Source organism: Podarcis erhardii, assembly GCF_964252035.2.
Source record: "Podarcis erhardii genome assembly, chromosome: 8".
Taxonomy (NCBI): domain Eukaryota; kingdom Metazoa; phylum Chordata; class Lepidosauria; order Squamata; family Lacertidae; genus Podarcis; species Podarcis erhardii.
In genome coordinates, this window is record NC_138499.1 from 57464731 (window position 1) to 57484812 (window position 20082).

Below are 20082 nucleotides of genomic sequence, written 5' to 3' on the forward strand. Positions count from 1 at the left end.
ATGAAGAGTCGGCTTGCTCCGAACTTCTGAAAAGCAGGTGCTGTTTATGTGAAGCATATGTGGTACATTCAGGGCCAAGTTGTACATTACATAAATAGCTGCTGCTGGTGATGGCTTTGGTGTTAACACAAACAACAGATTTAAGGGGGAAGTATATGTGGTTGCACACTCCCATACATATATATCATTCTCCTGGAGCAAAAGTCTTGTACAGTGGTACCTCAGGTTACATACGCTTCAGGTTACAGACTCCGCTAACCCAGAAATATTGCCTTGGGTTAAGAACTTTGCTTCAGGATGAGAACAGAAATCATGCTCCGGCGGCGCAGCAGCAGCGGGAGGCCCCATTAGCTAAAGTGGTGCTTCAGGTTAAGAACAGTTTCAGGTTAAGAACGGACCTCCGGAACGAATTAAGTACTTAACCTGAGGTACCACTGTAGTCCCTTCAGATCTGGTGAGGTGGAGGGGGGCTTGGGAGGAGGGAAGAAGGCTAGGACTTCACCACTCCCCTTTTCACCCACCCCAAGGCCTTTCCCAATTATGTTATAAAGTGCTCAAGGGATCATTTGGGTTGGGCTGCCTGCACATTTTATTACTATATGAGGAGGGAGCAATTCTGAAGAGCAGGATACACTGTCTTTTCCAGCCCCCTGCCTGTATAGTGTCGGAAAGGGGATTATTTTTAAATGCACAACACACATCCCTCTAACTCCAATTTCTCCAGCACTACCACCCAGTCCTACTCCAGGATACTTACCGTAAAATATCAGGGGACTGAGTAGGCCAGTTCCCTCTTTCTCTTGGGGAGCCTTGTTTTAAGAATGGAATTCCTGCCTACTGCAGTAAGAAACTGGGGTGGCGGCGGGGGGGGGGGAGTTTATCTGCAGGTAATTGCAAGTTACATCTTTGAATAAATTGCCATTTGATGAGATCCTCCTACAGTTGTCACTGTGGTTCTCTCATTGCTCAGTGGATGGCAGTGTTGACTTCTCTAACAATATTAGGCTAACTCATGGTTTGCTCTACTAGCTTTACGGATGACTCTACATTTTCAGAATATTCAGAAGTTTTGAAGGACAGAAGGAGCTCATTTTTAGATGAAGAACAGCCTTTGTTGTTGAATGCTTCTTTCTTAGTGGCAGCAGTACTTGTCAGAGCAGGAAAAAGTAATGGTAAGAACTAATATACAAGAAGGGTTGATTGTATTAGCAGACTAAAGTGGCATTTGATTAACAATGCTTTGGGGTATTTACATCTCTCTCTCTCTCTCTCTCTCTCTCTCTCACACACACACACACACACACACACACACACACAATAGTGCACAGTGGTACCTTGGGTTACGAACTTAATTCGTTCCGGAGGTCTGTTCTTAACCCAAAACTGTTCTTAACCTGAGGCACGCTTTCGCTGATGGGGCCTCCTGCTGCCGCCGTGCGATTTCCATTCTCATCCTGGAGCAAAGTTCGTAACCCGAGGTACTACTTCCAGGTCAGCGGAGCTTGTAACCCAAAGCGTTTGTAACCCGAGGTACCACTGTATTTTCCTTTCAGAAGCCTGGTATTTCACATCTACGCTGATACACAATTGTTGGTGCTGACAGCAGACTGGGCTCACATTAGGATGGTATAGCCACAAAATACTTAATAATGTCACTAAGAACAAAGTTAGTGCAGAGTCATGGCATTTGATTCCTGTGATGTGATCATATGGCAAAATCTTATTTGCTTTGCATTGTTACTAGGAAGGAGGAGTATTATTCTAACAAATAATATATCAAGTTCTGTGAATGATCAGGGTTTTGAAACCAGCAAACTGGGGCAAAGTTTTGGGTGTCTGCTGGGAAACATTTTGAGGTTCTAGAAAGTCCATTTTTGCAAAAACAACAACATAATTGCTAGCGAACATCTAGCTCATCCCTGAATTAGTTAGATGCACCTAGGACACCAGTCCCTTCTCTGCTTACCTTGTGCCATTTTGATCAGTCTTCAATTGGCTTGTCCCCACTGGGGGATGAGCACTCATTTCCTCCATTTTGTCCAGCACACAGATTCACATCTACAGGTGTGCTGCCCTTAACTGTAGCAAAGCTGTCCTCTCAAGAGAAGAGCTAACCCTTTCATTACAGCAGGTATCATTATCATGCAAAAGAACATTCCCTCAAGCACCTGTGAGCGACCTGAGGCCTACTTGGCTCTGAAGCCACTACATTTGCCCATTCTATTACAGCCCCTTTCCCAGAGATTGGGTGCATCACTCAACATGTAACCCCTGACAGGAGGAGGAATGTGGTCCTTGGTCACAACACCATACACTTAAAGCACTTGGCTTCCTGAAAAGAATCCTGGGAATTGTGGTGAATCCCTGACATAGCTATAGGTCTCAGAGTTTTGGGGGAGAAGCCTGGTGTTTTAAATATACAGTATGGTATGGATGTGACTGTGGACAGAAATTGGTTACCTACTCCTGCTGTAAACTCTAACTGAAGAGTTGTAGTGCAGTTACATTTAACAGCAAAATAACTTTATTGTTTCCAAATATGAAGTTCTCAGCTTTCAACTCAGTAAAGCTACATCTTGCATTTATATGTTGTCATTCCCAGAGCATCTTTGAAATGTTACCATTGCCACTTTAATGGGGAAAATGCAACAGCACAACTTTCTGAATAAACAAACCCAGGCCTAGACTGTAATCAGTCAGAAAATAATTCATCCAAGCTACAGAATTTTGTCTCTCATTCTTTTCCTATGATATAGAATTGTCAGGTTGCTTTCACAGCAGGTATAAAGAGGAGGAATAATAGTAGCTACCTCAATGCTCTCTTCATTTTCACAGTGGTAGTTAACAACCCCTCGATTTTCACAAATATTTTCACAACAATAATGTTCCAGGGAGAACACATATTATAAATATATATATATTTAACTCAGGTATGAAAGGTGCCTGTTGTCACCTGCCATCAGACAGGGAAAAAGAAAGTATAGTCAAAACACATTGGGTGCAATGGCAGGTGGGATTGCCAAAGTTCCTTTTACCAGATGCCTGCCCCTTTCTGCCCCCTTTTATTTATATTTGCCAAACGCTAAAGCTGAATGCACGCAAGTTACATGCATGTAAGCTGCAAGTGTACTGTAAATAAATAGGTAAATGATTTTTGAGGTGCAGGACGGATTCTACACCTCAGTCTTCTATTCCAGGTTTGCTTTGTGTGGAAAGAACAGGAAAGACAGGCAGAAGGCAGTCTCTGGAAATATTACATTTCACTTTATATTATCTGGTACACATTGCTCCCCTACCAAATAAAAGGGAAATTGATTACCAGAAAAGAGGACATGGTTCTGCATAAAATCTGCATGTCTTAATTTACATTTATAGATGCACATTTAGAAATTATTGCTATAATTTAAACAGAAATACAATGCATCTCCCTCTAGTAGTGACCTGCATGCCTCCTGAGGCTGTTCTGCAGGTACTTATTGGTGATGGTCATCTTCAAGGATCCTGCTCTGCCTTGTTATAGTTCCCCCAACTTTTAACTAGACAGAGCAGCCGTTCAATTTAAGGTCTCCTTCAAATAGTGAACTGTCCTTTGACAACCCTTCAAACAAAGGACTGTTAGTCAGGACACATAGCTAACCTAATGCACACTGTTTTTCAACAGATTTCTTAATTTCAGATTTTGAAAAATTTTCATAAGGGAAAAGACTATCATTAACTCTGAAACCTGGATGAAGGTATAACCTCATTTTGGCGGACAAGCAAGGAGGACTGGGCTAGGGCTGTCAGTATTCATCAAACGGCTTTCGGGAAGTTCTTGCAGTGAATTTCTTTTCCTCATCCGCTAAGATTTGATATTAAAATGATTTGTTTGCAGTGCCTACTTGTTAGCAAGCACAAAACGCCATTCAGAAAATGCCTATTGTTACTGTGCTTTGCAGTGACTTTAGATGCGTCTCTGGGGGTCTGTTTTGTATTCTTTTTACTGTTTACTCGACTTTCCTCAAGCCCCGCCAAGCAGGATGAAAAGGCTGGTGTAGAAGGTATCTTGTGAAATGAGCGAGCCTGGTCTGCCAGCCAGTTTTCCCAACCTCTCAGAGCTCTAATTAAAATCCAGTGAACACATGAGCAATGTTGGCACGGGACTTTGGAAGTGTTTGTTACAACAGTGTCAAAGAGTAGATAAGGTTTTTAGGGGATTAGTGTTGGGTGTTTTGTTTCAGGTGGATTATTTCTAGTGAATGGGCCCTCGGTTGTTGGGGTTTTTTTTATCTGCTTAGCCAAAGAGGCAGGTGGGTCTCAAAACCATCCTGATATTTTATTTAAACCAGGTGGTGGAGGTTCTAGGGAGCATTGCTTATTAAAAAAAGAGAAGAAGAATGTGAAAGCTACCGAGCCTGGTGGAATTAATGACATACTAGATTCAAGGCCGCTTCACACTTTTTGTGACAGCTGTGTTTTCCAGTACCCAGCACTGCTTTGGTGACAAACATTGCAATGTTTGAAGTGGGAGATGCATGTCTCACAATGTGTCATGCAATGAACTTATGCTGCAGGACTTTAATAGGATGCAGCTTGTTAAGACGCATGCTATATGTGTTTACTGATGCACACCTCGCTTTCACAGGCGCTCTCAGGTTCCTGGTATAGTTAAGATGTGATTTATGGGTGCAAAAACCAGGGGCAGGGCTGTCACTGTGGTGGCTCCATGGCTTTTAGAACCCTTTTCTCAGAGAGATCCTGTACTGCAAAAACTTTGAAGGGATGTGTCAATTAGGTAGGCTGATGGTGATAACTTTGTTGGAAGTAAATAGTTCATGACTATAGGACTCCTTAGGGACGCGGGTGGTGCTGTGTGTTAAACCACAGAGCCTAGGGCTTGCCGATCAGAAGGTTGGCGGTTCGAATCCCCGTGACGGGGTGAGCTCCCGTTGTTCGGTCCCTGCTCCTGCCAACCTAGCAGTTCGAAAGCATGTCAAAGTGCAAGTAGATAAATAGGTACCCCTCCAGCGGGAAGGTAAATGGTGTTTCCGTGTGCTGTTCTGGTTTGCCAGAAGCGGCTTAATCATGCTGGCCACATGACCCTGAAGCTGTCTGTGGACAAACGCCGGCTCCCTCAGCCTATAGAGCTAGATGAGTGCGCAACCCCAGAGTCGGTCACGACTGGACCTATGGTCAGGGGTCCCTTTACCTTATAGGACTCCTTATGCTTATCTATTCAACAATGCTGTCCTATACAAGTCTACTCAGAAACAAGTCCCATTGAGTTTAGTGAGACACACTCCCAGGGTATACAGTATATAGTTCTGCAGTCTAAATGCTTCTTTTACTCAAATAATAATATAGAAAGAATTATCCTCTAAATGATTCCATATCTATCAAGAGGCCTGCAGTTATAACAGTCCATGGAATTTAACAAATGTTCAAAATGCTTTTTATTCTATGTTTGAAATATTTGCTTTCATTTTACGAAGATTTGTTTTCAGTATCAAAAACTGAACACAAAGCTACTATTTCCTTGTGACAACCTGTTTCACTGAGTACGAGCCACCTGCAGAAGAAAGTGCCACTACTTGAATGCATTTTTTAAATAAATAAATTCAAGCATTCTTTAATGGAATGAAAGGGAGGGAGGGAGGGAGGGAGGGAGGGAGGGAGGGAGGGAGAAGTGAAAACTTTGCTTCGGTTACACAATAGCACGTTGGAGGCACAGCCACGAGATCCAGAGAAACCTTATATATACGCTAGCAAATAGAGAAGATCCTGGGTGCTCATTCACTGTGTAACTCAATTCACATTATCCATTATGTGAATGAGATGTGAAAAATAATTTCCTGTATCTCTAAGGCATCGCTGTGCTAAGTGGATCTCTGGCTCTGACCCATGGAAAATAATAAAGCGGTGTGCCCTCGCACTGTCTTTCAGTAGGGATACCTCTGCTTCATTGTAATCCATGCTCACAGGAAACTTAGTACTTGAATATTAGCAAAGCTACGGCTCTGTCTCAGGGAAATGCTTTCTTGTGGGCTACGTTGGAAGCTAGTGCTTTCAGCATTTCCAGAGGCATGCGGAGTACTTTAGAGCCATGTGATCAGTCCGGTTCCCTTTGAGCAATAAAGTGCAGCGTGTGAAGTTCATGCAACCATGAACATTTCATCCTCTGAAATGGCTCTTATAAAAACAGTAATAGTCAGGATGTCATTAGAGCATATTGGCAATTAATCCTCCACATGATCAATGGAGAGAATGTCCTTTTCCCTCTATCTCTGGTTTATTTATGTGTTCCCATTAATTATGCCTAATTTTCAGTTGGCACTTCTCCTCTTAATGTAATTCAATTTAAGCATATCTTTCCAGAGACTTATTAATAGGTAGGGTCATTTATATTGTGTAGCACAAATATTTTATAATCCACTAATCTTGACAAAAAGGCAATGCCTGGCTAATAAAAAATGTATGAGGAGTAATGGTTCCCTATTAATAACTTATTAGGTCAGATCACACAGTTTGAAGTGTCTATTACACTTTAATTTTATCAGATTTCTTTCTTTGGAACCTGCAACTCTTTCTTTATCTTTTTATTGACATCACTTTTAATCCAGCCCCTTGGATCATTGACCAAAAAAAGGAAAAAGGAAAAAAAACACCCCAAATTGCTGTGTATCTTTGCCTTTTTGTGCTGGGCCCCCAAAATGGCTTTCTGGAAAGTGTAGGAGTTACTTGGATATCAATGAAGACTAATGTTTAGAGTTCACTTTCTTTTGTAATAATTGCATCATAGTTCCTACAGTAGTAAATCAAATATTTCCTTGCTTGGCTGAAGTCAGAGGACTTTGAAACAAATTTCTTTTGTCACGTAAACATTACTGCAAGTAGTAGCTTTGAGTGGTGACAAGAAATGAAATTATGGCTAATTGAGAAATTAAAAATGCACAGACCACTAGGTCAAGAAGGTGCACACCAGGGCTTTTTTTCAGCTGGCACTCGCCAGAACTCAGTTCCAGCACCTCTCAGGCAAGTGCCATTGCCAATATAAGATGCTGTGGTGAAGCTGTAGTCACCATCCTCTTCATTTCCTATAATATGTTTGGAGTCTACTACAACAAGGGGGGATGAAGATGTCAGCAGTTACTGCCATCATGTTCTCTGGTGTTTCTGTTCACAGTGGCAGACTGAGTGTCACTGACCATTCCCACTGGTGCCTACTGTCTTGGTGATTCTGGTGGTACTGGGGCATAGAAAGCCTTTTGCCTAAAGTGGTGGTCTCAGACCTGACCCTGTTATTAATTGTCTCTTGACTAACCATAAATTGTCCCAATGGCTGTCCCTCCCTCTCTCTTGTTTGTGTGTGGGAGGGAGGCTCTAATTACCATTTGCTTGTATTTCTATTCTTTTTAATAGAGAAATTTTGTTATTAAAAAAAAGGAAAAAATGAGAGGAAACTGGCAATTAAAGCCTGATATTAACAATTAAGAGAATCTATTCATGAGACAAATAAGAGGTTATTCACGACTAATCCCTCAGTTGGGATCAACAGGAATCAATAAGAGAAGTTCAGCCTGCAAGCAATAAACTTTTAATTGAAGTTTGCTGGCTGGTACTTACTTATGAGTAAACATGGTAGTAGGATCTTGCCCATGTGCTCTATTAATATTGAATTACACTGTGCTTGCATGGACCCTCCATTTTGATTCTGCTTCCAGGTTAAAGCAAACTTATTTTGACAAAACCTGGTTTTTGCTTTTCTGTTTATCTTTCATGCATCATATTTGTTTTGGCTTATTAAGCTTAGAATCGTTCTGAGCAAGTTGAATTTAGATCAGGAAGACCTGGGTTCAAAACTTAGCATAGTCATGGATTCCTTCAATGACATTGGGCAGCTCAGCTTATTACGTCTCTGTGATCATAAGGTTCCTCAGATGTAACATGGGAATGATTGCAGCCTTTAAGTTATGTATTTCAATGTGAGGATTACTGGTAGGAAGAACTGTTAGTCACACATCAGGAACAGGGTGCCAAATATTGGGGAAAATATCACAATACTAGTTCAAGGTGGAAATTGGCATGCTATGTAGAATGTTCTCTCAGGGCAAGCATTTCAGCTTGGTAAGTGGAACAATCCACCCCACAATGTCCTAGGGGTCCTATTGACTCCCTAAGTCCATTTCAGTGCATGCAGGGGGAGGAGGGGGTAAAACCCCATTGCAGAAGTAGAAGTCCTCTTGCATGCCTTCTGCTGACAGAAGTCATCAGTTGAATCCTGTCCTCTGCATTCTTCAAGGGTTCCCCTCTGGTGGTAGATACTATCCTAGTGGTAAGGTTCTTCTTCATCCCTTTGTGTTTCCCTCCAGTCTTCTTTATCCCCTACTCCTCTTTTTTGCATTAATTGTCTCACTGCTTGCCTTTCCACAACCCATCACCCACTTCATTCCTTCGGGAGACTGAAGCCTTCTTTCTTCAAAGTAGTTTCCACAGCCGATACACTCCCATGAGAGAAGTTCCCTATAGGGTTTGGGCTGCCATTGTGCAATATTAGGCCTGCTACAGCACTCCTTGAAATAAATAGGACTCGTCTTGCCCTCAGTATGTTTCATTGTGTGCCACATTGTACGCTAGAACAACAATTTATTATTGTAGCGCACCCCAGAACTGGGTAAATTAGTTCTATTCAATACCGAGTGCTGAACATAAAATATACATCAGGATGTCAGCCTCTTTGCGAGTTTGGTCAGACACCTGTGTCTCTGCTATTGAAAGATCATTCTTACTTATGGCCATTTAAGAAAACATAACAGACTAGAATTTGCTGTATATTGTGGGCAAAGATAGCTTCTGTCAGCAATTGTTCAGAGCAATCGTTATTCAGGCAACATTCTCACTAAAGTTAATGAGAGTTTTTGAGGGTGGATATCTTTTTCCAAGAATGTTGCTGGGATGTAGCTTTCATTAAAGAGAATGGAACTTGGTGTTCCAAAGGTTTTGAAATCTTTTAAAATGGGATCACCTAAAGGGAGGCAGTGACCCAGAGGCAAGGACCATAAAATACAATTCTCTCTAGGTGCACTCTTATTTTACGTTAAAAATTCATTGTGCCTCTCTTTTCTAATAAAGACGAATCAACACTGAGCAGCAGAACACCCATAATAATAAAACCATAACATCATTAAATGCAAACCTACCTAATTTTCATATCCCTTCAAAGTTTTTCAGTGCTGTTCTCCAACCAAAAAAAATGCTTTCAAAAAGCATATGCTAGCGTACCTAAATGCTCATATTACTGAAAATTATATTAAAAAATGCATTATGTCAGGGGAGATCGTATGTGAACTTTTAAAAACCAACCAACCTCTAAACTGATGTGGAAATGTAGAGAACTGAATTTAAGACTGGAAAAATTAGAAACGAAGAAAAAAGAAAATTGACAAGATTTGGCTATCCCTAATTGTGGCTCTCCAGATGTTGTTGGACTCCAATTTCCATCAACCCTAGGCAGGATTCCCATCAATTCTCATCAACCTCAATAGCCAGGAATAATTGGTGATGTAACTCAACATTTAGAGGGCCATAGTCCACCACCCCCAACAGTCCTTACAATATTCAAAACAGCCTGATAAAGACTGAGATTGCTCAGTGGCCTCCCAAAACACTAAATGATGAGGGCAGGAACTTCAGCTGGAGATAGGTAGACAAATAGACAGACAGACAGACAGACAGACAGACAGATAGATATGGGTTGGATTTGCCTGGTAGAGGATTAGGATCTTGGCGGTGGGTAGGGAGTCTAGCATTGTCTCTCTCTTCATAGTGCTACCTTCCTGCCCTTTTGATACAGCAATAAAGTGCTCAGGAGAGCCCTTAAATGCTATTTACCACAGTTTTAGATGCCTCTGGAAAGGTAGGAATGAAGCATATCATTATTTCTCCTTTCCCCCTCTCTGTTCTGACTCCTCTCCCATAAATGTCAAAACGGCTCTACAAGACTCCTGTTCTTGGCTGGCCAGAGTCCCAAACAAGCACACTATTGAGCATCTTCCATTGCTCCTTCTTAATACTGAATATGTTGGTCCTGTATCTAACAGCAAAAGACCAGGTCATGTTTCCACATACTTGAGGGACTCCCCAGGCAAGCAGAACAGTAAACTTTTGTACTTTAAAAAAGACCAGAAGAAAGCCTCCAAAAGCAGCTTGAAGTGTCATATCAGACACAAAAGTAAAATACAGGAATGGGTAGGCTGTGGCCCCACAGATATTGTTGGATTCAAACTCCCATCATTCCTGACCATTGGAGATGGTGGCTGAGGATAATGGAGGTTGGAGACCAAGGGCCACAGGGTTCCCATCCATGATCAGATAATACTGTGTTTTTAGTCTATATATTGTCTTGCGATATTTTATATGAAAATGCATTGTCCAACATGGCTACCTACCTGAATCTAGAATTGTGTGTGCATAATCATTAGATGTTAGCTGACTTTGGCGAGACTCCCATGAAAAAAATAAGCGAGGCCCAAAATGTGGTGCTTGACATGTTTCAATAAAAGCTATCCATTTGTCCTAGCTTACAATGATCTCCAAATATTACAGAAAAGATGTGTCAGAGATGTGGGAACCTGCCTTTAGCATGCAAAGTGGTCCTTAAAACTCCCATTTATAACTTTCTGTGGTTTGCCCTGGACACAAATTAAGAATATTTTAAAAGGTCAGGCACCAGTTTAAGGTCTCCATTAACCTGAAGGTGGATCACGGTTTTATTTTTTTGAGGGGTGGTGAGAATTGATTTATTTAACACGAATCTCCTCTTCTTTGAAGTATCTATGTAGAAAATATGCCAAAAACCCCTCAATGATGCTAATGAGAGCCACTCCTACTAGAATGTAGGTGGAATAATAGACTTTTGGGGTGTTTGCAACATCAGCAGCTGCCTGCTGATGTATTTGCTTTTCTGTTAAATGGAAACAGTGGTGTAAAAATAGATGCTGGCATTTATTGGAAGCCTAAGCACACTGAAGTTTTACAGATTTAGAAAGTTCACTAATCACTATCAATTAAAAAACTTGCCTCCCTAGCTTATAAATTAATCAGGATGATGCACACCACAGCAGGGTCTGCTAGGAATATTTCTTTTGAACAAAAGCAGCCAGAGATGTTTTAAAAAAATCATTTGGACATCTAAACTTTTAGATTATATTTTGGAAATAACGTTTCCAGCAATCTTTACTGATAGTGAATTCATTAGCCAAATGGCAATCCTGATAGAGGCAAAATGGCAGCATCTATTAGCAGGCTTGGGGATATTTCCAGAAGTACAAAAATAAAGCTCAGTAAGGATGGTAAGGACTGGACTTGTTTAGCAACCATAGAAAGATGCCTGAGTGTTGGGGGGGGGGGTATGGTAAGCAGGGCTGGGGAGGGGGAAAGGGAATGGAAAAGAGTACTCTATGCTGCAATGTTTTAGTTTAGTTAGTGACTGCCAATACTCTGGGACATAATCTAATCTTATTAGTAATGGCAAGCTTAGCTTTAATATTGGAATATTAGCTGGAAGTTAATGCTTCCAATTTAAAAGGATTATGAATACATACAGTGATAACGTGCATAGTAATTTTGATTATAGTTAACAGTTGGGAACATGTTGCCTTGTCTTTCCCTGAGCTTAGCATTAAATAGAAGCAGTGTGTTTACCTATGAGTGTTTCATAGAGAAGTGCGCATTGTATGTCATCACCATGTGTAGTGCTCGGGAGCCACCCACAATATTCCCAAAGGTCATTTCAAAGAAGAGTGTTACTTTGCTGTAGCTACTGAAGCAAACCCGGCGATGTTTAAGCTGTTTCAGGAAAGGCACAGTTGGTAGCATTCTGCTTAGATAACTTGGTTAAAGTACTCTCTCGAGGAAAAGACCTGAAGAGCATTATGAGGACAATATGGCAGAAAGAGAGCATATGGCTTAGAACAGGAAAATTTCAGACGTTGGGATTTTCTTCACTTTCCTATAAACAAGCGTGACCTGTCCAAAACGGCTTTTAAAAAAATATTGGAAAGTATTCCTTAGATATTGTTGCTGCTGCTGCTATTTAGCATTCTCACTTTATTATGTACATAGTAATATTATCAAAGAATTATGGAAGATTAGGAAATTGTTTATATCAGTTCTACCTTCCAATAGCAAACCCTTGACAATACAAGTAGCAGCTTATTTTGATCCATTGAACTCAATCCTGACAAGTACAATTCTTGAATGGAGAGCTTTTGAGGGCTATCTATATTTAATTCATGCTTCCTGGAACACTTTGCATGAGATAGGCAAGCCATGACCATTCATCAGCCCTGAGACGAATGCGTAAATTCATCTCATAAAACTGACACCGCCCATCTGTAAGTGGCGGGGCGAGAGGTGCTTTTTGCCAATGCCATCTGGTGATAAAACTATCAATTTGTCACTACTATTCAAAATTAACAACTGCCCTCCATGCTTTCATAATCCGGAAAAAGTATTTTACAATGCTGCAGGGTAGCAATGTCGCCGAACCCTTTAGCAGTGACAGATTCAGCAGATCACCCGCTGCCCTCACAGGCAAAGGCACAGGAACATGGGAAGCTGCCTGACACCGAGTTCGAGTGTGGACCCTGCTCCATCCAGCTCAGTTTGGTTTACACTGACTGGGAGTAGCTCTTGAGGTGTCAAGCATGGGGCTTTTCCATTACTACTTAGACTACATCCTGGAGACTGAACCTGAGACCTAAGAGAATATTATTGTTATTAGTAGTAACTTCATTATAAGTAGTTGGAAAAGACCAATGCCTAGTTGTAGGCCGGAATCTTTGTTTGATTAGGTTTTACACAATCCTACCAGGTTTTAGGGTTTCTCCTGCCTTCCTCCCCCATCTTAGGTTTAAAGAAACAATACTGAAAATAACAATGATGATGATATTTTCAGGAGACAGACAAAATACTGAATTGGTAATATTCCCTTACCTTCTCCCACCCACTCAGTATGCTAATCTTTGTCTTCCTTCTACAAGGTGTTTATAACCAAATGGCTTCTGTTCACTTTGGTCATCTTGATCACACCACAGTATCACTAGGGACATTATCGCAGTGACTGAACGCGCTTCAGTCTGAAAAGCTGAAAGTGCATCCTTAACCTGCTGTTTCATCTCTTGCCTGCCATTTGGTGGCAGCGTTGCATCAGTTTCAAAGCCAAGAGCGTTCTTTGAGAGGGTTTTCCCCAAGAGTGGGTTGAATAGATGAAGGCGTTTTAAGAGCGTTCTTTTTAAAGACCAAGTATACACACAGACCTAAAGCTGAATGATCAAATTAACTGGGAAAATATAGGCAAAAATCTCCCCGTTGTACAGCTAAAAGCCGAGCATACCTACAATTGCAAAAGGAAGAAAAAAGCCACACAGCTACATACTGCAGGTGTTTGTTCCAAAGTGCCTTTTTACTATTGCACCAGCCATAGCTTGTTTAACTGTCTTACTAGCTGATCCAGGTGAGCATCTTCAGCTTTCTCATAAGTCTCCTAGTCTTCTGAATGACAGATTGTTACTTTGGCCTCTGGGGTACATATTGATACATGAGATCATGAGTTTTGAAACTATGTTGGCTTTATTCTGTACTTTGTGTTTTTATCTGGTCTTTTTATGCTTCATCTGTGGATGCAGGGCAGGATACAAATTTAATAAACAAACAAACAAACAAATTCTACACACGTCTTCTAGAAGATCAGTAGGACACGCCCAATAACATGCAAGCCTGTGGACATTTGCTTACGAGTATGCCCCAGTGAGCTCCAAAGGGGGGGGGGAGCATAGATTTGGGTAACACATACTGGCATTTCTGCATTGTGGACAATGCCTACTATGCAGCACAAAGCCGATAGTTCAATTGAAAACTGAGAACTATGTTTACAACTTTCAAACACAAATGGATTAACTACAGGGCATGCCGGGAACAGAACCATTTTTATTTTATTGTTATTTCTTATATGTGCAAGGTCAATAATAATAACCAGTGCTTGGGGGTAAAAAAGAAAAAAAAAATGAAGTTCTGGTAAAGGTATTGTGGGTGCCACCAGAACAAATGGCTGGCACAAAGTGGCTGCCATGGGCAGCAGAAAAAGATGCAACAGTACTCCATATTGGTGAGTACTGTCGCAAAAAAATACTAATAAGAATCCTTTATTACACTAGGTTATTGTCTTGTGATAAGTGTCTAATTGTGTGTGATAATATTTATAAATTCACTGTCCATAGCTGTGTGTTTCCAATGGGGAAGCAAAAGATGGACACATATAAAAATAGCTCTCCAGATCTGAAGTACCAGCACTATAACACTATTGGTCATGTTTCTGATAAAACACAGCTAGTGCTGAGTTGAAAGAGCTCTGTCTACTTTGCCACTGCTCTGTTTACAAGCTACGACATGTGTGCATGTGTATGTGGAATTTTAGTGATCTGGAGCTGGGCACAAACAGGGGTGATAATATCAGGGCAAGCTGTTGGTAGGTGCCATTGTTCACTCAGAAGGCTCTAAAGTGGGGGAATAAAGTGTGCTCTCACTCTAATTTTGCATGTGACATGTTCTGAAGATAAATCAGAGTGAGAGGATTGCTTCCTGCCCTCGTTCAGAAGTCTTTTTGTGCAAGTCCAGTTCTGGTCAGTATCTGGGTAAGCTATTGAGTAGGTGCACCTTTCTTCTGTGAAAGAAAGATGGGATATATATGCATTGAAATAAGTAAATAAAATGCTTACACAAATAGAGACATAAATCACTCTATGATGAAAGCAAAAAGTGAGTTGTTTGTGTTTGGTGAATAAGTATACAGTTACCAACACGCCCACCCCAGCCACAATATACCATTTGACTAAGCAATCAGGACAACTAATATAGAATAGTTCCATTGTACACTAACATAATAATCTTGTCTGCACAGAAGAAACTCAACGGGGCTTACTCCCAGATAAGTGTACTTAGGACTGCAGCCAAATTCAGTGATCCTTAGCCAGGAATCCTACATTAACTAGGGAATCGAGCTTATTGGATTCAGTGGGATTTACTTTCAAGCAAACATTAAACTGTAAGGATGCTTAGTTAAAAGTGAGCATGATGTCAGCGGATATGGAGCCAGGTCACATCCACAGGTGGTGTTTATTTTCTCCATATGATCCATTCCTTTTGACATAGACATATGAAGAGGGCTGGGGACTTACTATGTGTGTACCAGCTGCTGATACTGGAAGAGCTACACCCCTTTCTGGGACTGCTGATAAAATGGGTCTTCCATTGATAAGTGGCTAGTTCACATGTGAGCTGCAATTCCGTATGCATGCACATAGGAATAAGAGCCATCCACTTCAGGGGAACTGAATTCTGAGTAGGCACGCAATTGGGCTGCACTATAAAGTTAATTCATGGACTTGTGAAGTCCATAATCTCTCTGGGAACTGCTGGTTGAATACAGAGCTCAGTTTCCAGGTTGGGACGCACAAGGAATTCAATCTTTGAGAATTCCTTTATGAACTGCCCTGTTCCACATACCCTGGTTTAATGCATACCTTACAGGAAGAACCAAATGTCATGAGCTTCTTTTGACAATTGAAGACTAATCTGTTCTAACAGACTTTCAGTGACTCCAAAAATGTTTGTAAAATGTGCTGCTGTTTTCTCCTTTCCAGGATTTTAATAATTTGTGGATGAGAAATACTTTGAATTTCATACTTCTTTGGATTATCTAATGTTGATCTGGCTCAAATAACATGCTGAAATAATTTTAAAATGTGTATTTTCAGATAAAATTCATTTAGAAATGCAAATTTTGTGAGGAAATATGTTCAAAGCACATATTTAATTACAGAATGGACTTACGAATGAACACACAAGAAGGTAGCATGGACTCTAAATTGACCGATCTGGTGGTCCCTACTTCCAGGTAAATATTTATAGATCAAGGTGTCATTTTACTTTGCTTTGATCCTGAATAGGCAGTATGAGAGGGTTTGAAGGAGAGAATATTTAAGATGCTGAATTTTAGTAGATATGTTCATTACTTCCAACTAGAGCTATCAAATTGGTTATCTCAATTTTTATTTTTTCCAATCATAAATTCAATTCTCAACATATTTGCAGCAACTGATAATTTTTGATAAAACATTCGTGACAATTTGCCAGAGTTTTCGTGTGAATTTCTTCTAATAAACACTTGTATGCAATTTTTCCTAATATGCACATTTTTGCTAAGAATTTTCCCCAATACATTTGTGTGTGCTATTTTCATGATTTCATGCACATAAATACTTTAGCATGTCTTTCCATTGATCTATGTCCTTTTGGATACATTTCTTGGCTGGAGAATTGCATTGCAAAATTCAGAGAAGTGAGAATTCAAAGGTTTTGCTTCAGTTTGCATATAGTTTTGGAAAGTGTGAATTTGCTAGGTTTAAATGCAAAGTTAATCTAATTTCTCCCCTACACCTTCTTCCAAAGTACTAAAAAAAAAAATCATGAATATCTCAGATTTGTCAATTTGGGCTGCAATGGATAAAAGCATCATTGAAAGATGATGGCATAATTTCAAATCAATACTTGTGCAGCAGTATTTATCTGTCTGTCTGTTTGTCTGTCTATCTTCTATCCCGTCTCTGCTCTCAAATGATCCTAGGGTGCCAATATATTGGTATGTAGCAGAAGTGGTTATAAATGGAGCATTGGACAAATCCCTATAAAATCTGAAAAAGACAACATTAATTTCTGTGGTTTCCACCCTCTATATGTCCTTTATCTGCAACCTTGATGTGTAGAATTGTTTAATTCTTCCTTGCTTTTACTAGCATTTTATTTTTATCTTATTGCTGTTCATAGCATTGCTGCAAAGTGTGAAATTTCATGCTGGAAATTTCTGCAACGGGAATTGGTATGTGTTCACACATTTGCCTGAAGTAGACAGTTAATCCCATTAAACCATAGTCACACCTGCCTTGCGAACATCTTCTATACCTTCTGCCTGCCTGCCTTCCACTTGACTTTCCCCCTTTTAAATATAGGACCAGGTATCACCAGTGCTCCTATACACTGTGCTTGTTAGTCCCAATGTGCAGTTCCTTCAACATGGACTAAAATATGTGATTTTCAGAACAGCAGATTGTCAGATAAAGGCTGATTCACGTACGTCCATGGCCCCTCACCCCATGCTGAATGCTTTCTTAGCTGTCTAATTATGAGTTCAACCACAACTTATTCTGTCATGCAGAAGCGTGTTGTAGTCTGCATTCATACAGAACTTTATTTCATTTCCCCAACATTTCCTTACCCGATAATTTTGGTGTTTTGTGTGATCTTTCACATGACATAAAAGCCACTTCTGGGAATTGAGCAGAATCTAATGGAAGTTTCGCACTCCTTTCCGTGTTAATTGCTTCCATACAAAAATAAAAAATAGATAAAATCCATTTGCAACCCTGTTAATCCAGAAAAATCACAGGAATACACTGATGAAATTTGGGATGGTTCTTTCCTGCCACTTTCATGAGTGAATCACAGGAGAACAAAAGCACCCATGTGCATAAATGGTGCAGGATGTCAATATGTCTACTGTAATGTGCTTGTGTCACCACCATTTTAGAACACTGAGTTCTAAAATGCCCTAAATACAAACATCTCTATTACACAAATTGGTAGGAGTATGAGGGTGGGGTGTATGACACTTGGGAGCATATTTTGAAGTGAATCAACAAGAGGTATAATCCCATTCATCTCAGGTGATGAATTGAGAAAATAGGTTGAGCTAGAATCCTATAAGATTGAGATTTATATTACAGTAGACCTAGTCAATTGGGATTTTTTAATGGAACAATCAACCCTTCAAAACTGTATGTGCAAGCATTAGGGAACTCTTGTTTAAAGTTATTCACAAATGGTCCCTTATTCCTAGAAAATCATTACTTACACACACACACACACCCTAAGTCTTCCTCCATCAGTTGGAGGAGGTACCACTCAATTGACACGCACCACACATGATAGTCTTGCAGGTGAGTGCAGGCTTTCTTGGAGACAGTTGTTTCAAGAACTCAGCATTATCATAGGGCAGTGGTGCACTCGTTTCTGAAGTTGATCTTATTAAGCCTGTTTGTTGGCTCTGATTTGCTCTGAAATGAAACTGCTCAGCCATTTGTTGTCAGTGCCCAGTGTTATTATTGCCTGCAACTGGAAAGACTTCACAGGGGTAGATTCAGAGTAGAGCCAAACCCTGCTTTCAGGGCTTGCTTTCAGGGCTGAATTCAAGCCCTGCTGCCAAAGTAAAATCAGGAGTGTGCCATGCACATCTGACTGTTTTTTGCTAACAGGAATTACATTCAGCTCTGTTTAAATTCAGCCCTGAATGCAAGCCCTGGCAGGCTCATATCCATCTGGTATCTTTTGACATCAGATGATTGCTGTGTCCACTTGCTAAAAGTGGTCGGTAGAGGGGTGACCACCTTTTGATCTGGCTTGCTGGACATAAGTGGCTCCCCAGCCCTGTAGCGAAGGCTATTGTACTCATAATTTGCTTGCACGTTTCTCATAGGTATCTTATTGTCCACTTCTGATAATGATACATACAGTGGTGCCTCGCAAGACGAAATTAATCTGTTCTGTGAGGCTCTTCGTATAGCGGTTTTTTCGTCTTGCGAAGCAAGCCCATTGACAGCTTAGCGGATTAGCGCTATTAGCGGTTTAGCAGCTTTTAGCGGATCAGCTGATAAGCGGCTTATCAGCGGATCAGCTGATAAGCGGCTTAGCGGCTTAGGAAAAGGGGGGGGGAGGGGGGAAACCCGCAGGAACTCGCAAGACATTGCGAAGCAAGCCCATAGGGAAATTCGTTTTGTGAAGCGCCTCCAAAACGGAAAACCCTTTCGTCTAGCGGGTTTTCCGTCTTGCGAGGCGTTCGTCTTGCGGGGCACCACTGTATTTACCTATGGTGGAAGTCAATGTCCAGCTTGCCAGATGGAACAATACACCCTCTCCTCACATGCTATTCTGTGGATTCTTCTTACCTCCTAGATTCAATTTCAGGGGCAAGAGGGAAGGATAGGGAAGAAGGTCCTATTACACAAATGGAAGTGCTGGTGCAGTGGAAGTGCTTCCACTGACAGAGCTGGTGAGGTGAACTTCATCCATAATGCTTTGCAAAGTGTAGGAGGACATGCCTCTACCCCAAAGGGTTACAATCCAAACAAACAGACACAAGGAAACAACAGAAGAAGAAGATGAAGAAGAAGAGGAGGAGGAGGAGGAGGAGGAGGAGGAGGAGGAGGAGGAAGGCTGGAGGAAATATGGGAAGAACATGTGATCATTTAAGCTATATGTACTTTGGCTTAGTTGCAATAGGGCATGAGGACAAGTAAACGGTTTCATGAGAAGTTGAGGAGTTGTGGTTCCATCAGTGTATGAAAACTTGAATCCAAGTCCAAGTGATATAAACTGTAGCCCTCAAACAACCTACTCCAGAACAGCCACTGATTTTGAAGAATGTGGCCGTGATGGGATATAAATCAAACAGCCGACTGATATACTGTGGGCTCTTTCCAAGCCCTTCATGGTTTTGAAGGATTTACATCATCTTTTCATTGGGCAAATCAAAGCTGGCAGGTTGGAGTATTACCCCTTTGTTTTATAACTAAGTAGTATCTGGCAATTTCCACTGTTCCCCTGAACAATACATTAAAAGGCAACACAGTTATGGGGGTCAGCTGGAGCAACAAAGTTTTATGAATGGTTTGCTAGAAACTGCATTAAACCGGCAAGATGGGCCCAAATGTGACCTTTTCCTGCAGAGTTTCTTTCCCTTTTAAAAACACCTCTGACTCCTTGGCTCTTCTTGCTTTTCATGGCTATCGTTTTATGCAATGCCGTTAGCCTGCAAAAAAAGAAAGCTTCTGTTCTTTCCAGTGGCATCCCTGCTTTCCCTCTCACATCTACACGGATGATAAATGTACAAAGATAGCAGAAAGAATGAAACTACAACAGATGATGTTGGCTTGCAAATAAAATGAAATGAAATACAGTTCAGATGCTCTTCATTCTAGGGATCTTTCTTTCTTT

General features: G+C 40.9%; 1 long non-coding RNA gene across 1 annotated transcript in view; it reads left to right on the top strand.

The window, feature by feature from the left end:
* LOC309348385 overlaps positions 1-15925 on the top strand; it is a 31329-nt gene extending 15404 nt beyond the window's left edge. The window contains exon 3 of the long non-coding RNA XR_014159378.1: positions 15792-15925. This is a non-coding gene — a long non-coding RNA (uncharacterized lncRNA). The remainder of the gene's footprint in view (positions 1-15791) is intronic.
* Positions 15926-20082: the final 4157 nt, after the last annotated feature.